This window comes from Brassica oleracea, chromosome C7 (genome assembly GCF_000695525.1).
Source record: "Brassica oleracea var. oleracea cultivar TO1000 chromosome C7, BOL, whole genome shotgun sequence".
Taxonomy (NCBI): domain Eukaryota; kingdom Viridiplantae; phylum Streptophyta; class Magnoliopsida; order Brassicales; family Brassicaceae; genus Brassica; species Brassica oleracea.
Genome location: NC_027754.1, coordinates 21,843,235 through 21,850,944, shown reverse-complemented (window position 1 = coordinate 21,850,944; position 7,710 = coordinate 21,843,235). Strand labels below are relative to the sequence as shown.

Sequence of the window (7,710 nt, the reverse complement as noted above, 5' to 3'; positions counted from 1 at the left end):
TAGTTGTAATTTTCCTATGAATTTACGACGAAAATTAATTAGGTGGCAAAAAAAAAACGTGTAACACCTACAAAGTTGGTGGATTCAAAATTTCCTCGCTAAATACACGTAAACTATTTCCTCGTAAATAACACGCAAAGTTTACGTCGTATTTACGAGGAAATAGTTTTTCCTCGTAAAATACTCGTCAAGTTACATCCACTTTACGACGAAACACTTTTGTCGTTACGTTACGAGAAAATAACGATGACTTTAGTTTTCCACGTAAGTTCCTCGTAAAATAGACGTAAATTTACGAGGATTGTTTTTCCTCGTTAAATTTCCTCGTAAAGCATGTGTTTTCTTGTAGTGAGATAAGTTAAAGTTATTTTACATAACTGCTTCATATGTCTCTCTCTCTAAATATTTTTCTTCATAAATGACTAATCAGAATAAGAATCCCAACACATATGATCTCCAAAGATCACATTCATATTTAACTAAAACAATTACTAGATTTTGACTCGCGCAACTGCGCATGTGTTTTTTCAAATTGAATTGAAAAAATTGTAAGTTATGTCAGTTGCGTATTTAGATTTTGGATGGTGGAAAAATCAAATTGATATGTTTGATAAGTAACTTGTAATTTAATAATTCTATACAAAGCGAAAAATTTCTAGTGTTTTTTTTTGTAGAACATATTCACTTTGTTTTTAATATATGACGTTTTAGAGAATTCTTTTCACTCCAAATTAGATGATATTTTCAATTTTAAATGCAAATTTATTTATTTATTATCTTTATATACTTTTATATTATCCAGTTAGCTTTTTCATTGATTGAATTATGATTAGGTGAATTTTTGGTTAGATAAAATAGAAAATTATTATTTTTCTTTAATTTGTGTGAACAAATCTAAATATCAAAGTAAACGAATGAAAATAGTATCATTTAGTTGATTATATATATTAGTACATCGATATTTGTATATACATTTGTTTCACAGACAAAAAAAATATGCTATATTTTTTTCTATTATATAGATTACAATTTATTTTATATATCAAATTATTTTTCAATTTAAATTTAACGTTTGTACATCATTCTAGAGAGAACTTGATTACGTTTTAACATATGTGTTGTAAACTCTAGATATTATTTCAGCTGATAATTGATTAGTTTTAACAGTAATTTAAATGTATAAAAACATTGTATTCATTACTTTTCTAATCATCAAAATATTTAATAAAATCTATTTTGATGTAATTTTAATATAATTTTTACTATTTATTAGCAAGTTTTTATAGTTTTTGTAAACTATACTAAAATGAGATATAAGTGATCTTTATGATTTTAGGAGTTCATAATTGTGTGGTTAGTTTAATTTAAAAAGTAGAATATTCTTAGAAATTTTAAGATCTTTTGTTATAACTGTTATATAAATAATTTTTTTGTGATTTACAAATATATTATTGGTAAAATCAATAAACTTTAGAACCACAATATAAAATACGTCTGATAGATTATAATTATTAAATATATTTTAAATTTTGTTATATGATTATAAAAAATTATATTATATGTTTTAGAATGGTATTAATTTGATAAAGATTGTTAATTATACTAAAGAACAATCACATGTTGTGATAATTTTTTAAAATCATCAAAGTAATAACAATAATCATATGTTATGGCTGCATAATATAATACTAAAAATAGTATACACGATCATATGTATCTATAATGTTTTGAATTGTTTTTTGTTAATGACGTGATCTAAAAATAGTTAATGGCTTACAAAATAATTAATAATGTTGTTAACAATTATTAGATTAAAGGGTTAAAATATTTTTTATAAATCAGTTGGTATATTTAATTATATTTAATTGATTGGTATTGACTACAAATTTTTGAATTTAGCATATATTAATAGTGAACAATTTTGAGATTCTCCTTAAAAATAGTATATTGTTGATTTTGTTAAGATATTAGTATGATATATTTGTGATTATAATTATTATAAAAATGAATGATATGATAGTTAAATGCCTTTAAATGTAATGATTTTATAAAAAATGGTTTAAAATGAAATATCACACATTAAAGAAATAATGACTTCTGTTTTAATAGATAAGATACATAAAGATGAGATCTCATGTGCTTTTCAAAGATCCAATAATTTCTCCTACTAACAATAATCAAATTACATAATGTTTACCGCTATATATGCAAAATGGCTTAGATTTGTAAATATTATATGAACACAAAAGGGAAATTACCTCTCACAATCTCTTGTCTGACTTGAGAGTGTCTATGCGCTCTTGGAGGTGGCGCGGTCCTTCGGAAGGTAATAGTTGAATTTCTCATCTCCAAGCTTAGGCGTTTCCACATAAGGGTTTTTAGGGCCGGCTCCAACATTATCATGGGTCCTTGGACAGATTTTTTTAAGCTTTATTATTATTAATTTTTAATATTTTCATGATTATTAAAATTATTTTTAAAACAAAGTGTTGGTTTACATGTTTTTATTTATTTTTGATTAAAATATTTTATATTTTCACATTTAGAACACTATCTAAATTTAAATCAAATAAATGAATGTTAATAAAAAGAAAAAAAAACAAGAAAATGGAGTGGGTCCAGGCGGTCAATGCGACCGCCCATAACTGGCGCTATTCCTACATAAATTGCATTTCATGAGTTTTCAGAGTTGCAATTACACTGCTGCTATCCAAGAATTCAGAGCAATATATGTAAGAGAGAGACTATCAGACTATGAGTCAACTAGTTTGCTACGGCTACGTAATAGTATATATTCCCAACACAGTCAGTAGTATACTGTATCTTATCATCTCTCATATACCATCACGTCCTATTTACATCTACGATAAATGATTTTTGAATCTCAAATCACATTACGAACATGGAGCTGTGTCTCACAATGTATGAAACAATGTCATCTTCAGTCATAGTCAGTTATGTTTGATGTAAGAAAATACTAGTAATACGTACATAATGTGTGTACGTAGTTGATAGAGAGGATAATTAAGGAGGAAAGAGATGGATGTACCTGAGGCCCAAATGTAGAATGAGATGCTTCATCGGATTTTGGTCATGTGGATGCATCACGGTCTTGACAGTTTCCGTTTATTTTGTGAAGTTCGGCTCTTACTAAAGGATCACTCTCACTAGCTATCTTGTTCTTCTATACGACCAGAAAGTTATAGTCTTGTTAATCAGTCTTTCCTTCTGCTTTCTCTAATGAATATTTGAACAAATATGCACTATATTTTAAGCAAAAAAACAAAACAAATATGCACTATATTCTCCAAGAAGCAAATGACAACATACGTACCTGAAGATCTTCCCCAAAGTTTTTAACCCCCTGGCCCTTGCACGAAGATCTCTCTTGGCAGTGGGAACTTGAAGAACCTGAGTCCAAGTTCTAGAAGGCTAAGAAAGTATTCTTAAGGTTTCTTTTCAGTGGCTGAATTAAATGTTCACTATGTAACCAACACTACAACTTGTAGACCTGACATGAGTGATCTTGATGAAGTTGCCTTTCTTCCTAGTTCCTATGTCACTAACCTGTTGCAGCTGTCACTTGGGATTTGAAGAGGTGACCTTTCGTCCTAAACCATTCAGCAAGAAAGGGTACACCGAAATTTATATCTTTCTTCCCAAGCTCTATCACTGCTTGTCTTACATATACATATATATCTGATTGTGTTCAACATTTCCACACCGTATGCTGTTGAAGAATAGATACATAAGGAGGTGAGTCTGCTTTTTTTATCACAGAAGTGGCATTGATTGAAAGAGGAAGTATGAATTATGAAAGGAGAACAATATGCTACATAACATGTTACCTGCATTTGAGAGTCTTCCTACTTCAGCTTTAACATTGCTAATAAATTTGTCTTTGTTCGTGACATATAGGTTGAGCCGTTGAGGCGGTCCTTAAGAATTTGTGCAAGCTTCTCTTCTCTTTCTTTTATTCTCAACAGCCTGCAACCAAAAGCAATCTAACATGGTTAGCAAATAAGAATAAAAGGATGAATATGTACTCTATGTCCAGGTGACATGTCAAGCACAATTCTTTTATCCCTTCTAATAATCTAAACAACTGTCTCTCAGGAAGAGATTTTTAACCTTCTCAACAGCGTGCATGTGAGAAGAGTTAACAAAATTTAGATATGGTTTCTTATGTTTCATGGTTGATGTATGTCAGTAAGGGAAGGTAATTAAAGGCTTTTCATTAAGCAGGACATATTCATAGATGATATATAAGTTCACCCTCATTTTTTCTATGATCATTTTAGTATCAGTCTGATCCCTTTCAGAGAGGATATCAAGTGAAGCCATTGACACCACATCAAGCTGCCCTATGTATTCTTCAAAATGTTCACTCCCATAAAGCATAGAAAATATTGCCGCGGGATCAATGACCTCACTGCAAGAATGAACAACACAAGTAAGAACTAAAAACCAACCAATTTCTTTGGCGACATGATGAAGATCCATGTCCCAAACTCCATATGATGCAAACAGCTGAGTCACTTCTTGGAACTATCACAAGAGAACAAATAAAATATACTACTACGTTGGAATCCCTGACTTCCAACATGTTCTTATCATCAAAACATAGAATCACATGTACTGATTCTCTTAACAAGATATTAACTGATATTCGTAATTCCTGGAAACGCCTTAATTAACCAAATGTGAATGTTGTCTTTGTTAACTCATTCAAACATCTCTCAACCAAATGCACACTCTACGATCTCTCAACATTCAGAGCGAAATGAGATCACGTAAGCTAAATCATGACTTCAATAAGCCACTTTCGCACCTTATATATACTTTTCAAAGTACGTTTTTATGATCACATGTTTTAGACATTCATATATCTGAAGAGTCCAGGTTCACATTAATTATTTTGAATTTACGTTATGAAGAATTGCAAACTAGTACTCTTTGTATTTTGCGCTTTAACCATGTTGATTATCTAAAAGAAAATTTATAAACATGAAGTCCATGAAAAGAAACGGCAACGGATTTTTGGGGGTCTGGCCGAAGCTCGCGTTTTGTCACGTAGTACTTGTCGTTTTAGCATATGCATAAAGCTAAACACAAATACGACGAGACGTGTGAACAAAAGGCTGTGCCATCCGTATGGTTCTAATACAAATTAGAAAAGCTGGACCATGCTCGTCTCATTTGTTTATACCGATTTGCTCTATTCATTTTCTTGAAACACTGCGAATTAAAATGAGTGAATTTAATTATCTTACATAAGGTACACACACTTCAAGCAAAGACAAATCTTAAGGTTAATTTTAGTGAATCAAATGAACAGAAAATATGGATTCTTCTTCAAGCAAACATGGGAAAAAAGGACGTTCATGAGAAAGGAAGAAGAAGCCAAAATAGAAATACTTTTCTGTTAGTATTAACGTTGTGACAAATGAGTCACTATATACACTTGATAGAATCAGTTAACCAGAACAAACCGGGTGTGATAAGTGAAACTAACTAAACCGAATACAATGTAAAAGCTATATAAACCAATAGTTAAGTTTGTTGTTTTGTTTGTTTTTGAGCAGAATGTTGGATTTTGGAACAGTTATGTTTGGAGTTTATTCGTTTTGATCAAAGGGAAATTAGGGATCATCAGAAACATGTTGGGGGTTAAATCACAGGCTTAATGATTTAAGAATCACAATCACCATCATTATCTCGTTATATAATTCTCTCTTTATTGCTTTTACTCTTTGTTATTTATATGCCTCTTTATACTTGTAAGTTTTTTTTTTATGGTTCACACTCTTTTGTCAGATTTCTATCGGTACAGCATTATTTCCCGTGATAAAAATGATGGCACCTATATTTCTTAAACCATTTACTATAGTTGCTTATTTCCTTACAGAGAAACCTCTCTTTCTATAGATCAGCTGTCTTCCAATCTTATTCTTGAACTAATAAACCATGAGATTTATACCTCTCTTCTATGACGGGTGTCAGGACAAGAACTCCAAGAAGCATCAGCAAACGAAGAGAGACGTAGATCAGAGGTAGAGGAATAGAAGAGACCTTGACCAACCGTTCCTTTCAAGTAATGGAGAACTTTGTACGCTGCGTGAAGGTGAGGAGTACGAGGAAGAGCTGTGAACTAACATAACTGATGTACTGCAAATGTGATATCAGGACGAGTAAATGTCAGATACAGAAGCTTTCCTATCAGTCGACGATACACCTCAGGATTTTCAAGTAAAACTCCATCTTCTGTAGACAATTTAACACTAGGATCCATGGGAATAGAGGCAGGTTTACAACCGAGTAATCCTGTCTCAGTCAAAAGATCCAAAATGTATTTCCGCTGACATAAAGTAATCCCAGCAGATGAGCGAGCAATTTCAAGCCCCAAGAAATATCGAAGTGTCCCCAAGTCTCTGAGTTCACAGTTTCAAGTGTTCCATCAGCATTAAGCTTGATTTTGAAAACCCACTTACAACCCACTGCTGTCTTCCCTGCTGGCAAAGAACATACAATCCATGTCTTATTATCTTCAAGAGCCGTTATCTAAATACCCATAGCGTCACACCATTCCTTGATCTTACGGGCTTGAGCATAAGAAGAAGGCTCAGGTATGCTATTGAGAGCATTAATAAAGATCATGTAAGGATCCGAGAGAGCAGCATAGGAGATTACGTTGGAGATGGGGTGTTCTGTTGAAGAAACTGCAGAGGAACATTGGTAATCCTGAAGATGACGTGGTGGTTTAGAGATCCTCTTGGTGGGAACATTGACATGTTGAGGTATAACAGGAGGAGTAGAGCAGGATGCAGGCTCAGATGGCTCTGTAGGAGTGAATATCCGTGGGAAGAACCTTTCATAACCAGTAGGCGTAGAAGATTGAAGATATGGGAACAATGTCTCATGAAATACCACATTTCGAGATATAAATACGTTGTTGGTCTGTAGATCAAACAACTTATAACCCTTGTATCCTGAAGGGTATCCAAGGAACACACAAGCACGAGCTCTATCTTGAAATTTATGACGCTGCTTAGGAGAAGTACTTACGTAACAGAGACAACCAAATGTCTTTAGATTGGAGTAATTTGAAAGCTTGTTAGTAAGCATCTCATAAGGCGTCTTGTTGGAGATTACTGGAGAAGGTGTTCGATTGATGAGAAAGACCGAAGTAAGAACACAATCACCCCACATATTTAATGGAATCCCAGACTGGAACATCAGTGCACGAGCTACGTTGAGTATGTGCTGGTGTTTTCTCTCAACAACGGAGTTCTGTTCCGGAGTTTCTGCACAAGAGTGATAAGAGACGATGCCTTTGGCTTTATACAGAGCTTCAAAACGTATTTCAGGCGCATTGTCTGAGCGTACTGACTTAACTCGAGTTGAATATTGAGTTTCAACCATTGTAATGAAGTCTGGAAACACGGTAAGGACGTCGCTCTTCAGTTTGAGTAAATAGATCCAGGTAACTCGTGTGTGGTCATCGACTATTGTGAGGAAGTAACGGTAACCTTCTTGTGTTGGCTCAGAAAATGGACCCCAAACATCGATGTGAAGTAGATCAAAAGGATGGGAGCAAAGCTTAGGATTCAATGTGTACGTTAACTTCTTTTGTTTAGCTCGATGACAGATATCACAATGTAAAGATCCTTTATTCTTAGCTTTCGAAAATCCAAGTACATCATGGAGAAG

General features: G+C 33.0%; 1 pseudogene; it reads right to left on the bottom strand.

Annotated features, from left to right (window-relative positions):
• Positions 1 to 3,091: 3,091 nt before the first annotated feature.
• Positions 3,092 to 7,710, bottom strand: part of LOC106302847 — a 6,255-nt pseudogene continuing 1,636 nt past the window's right edge.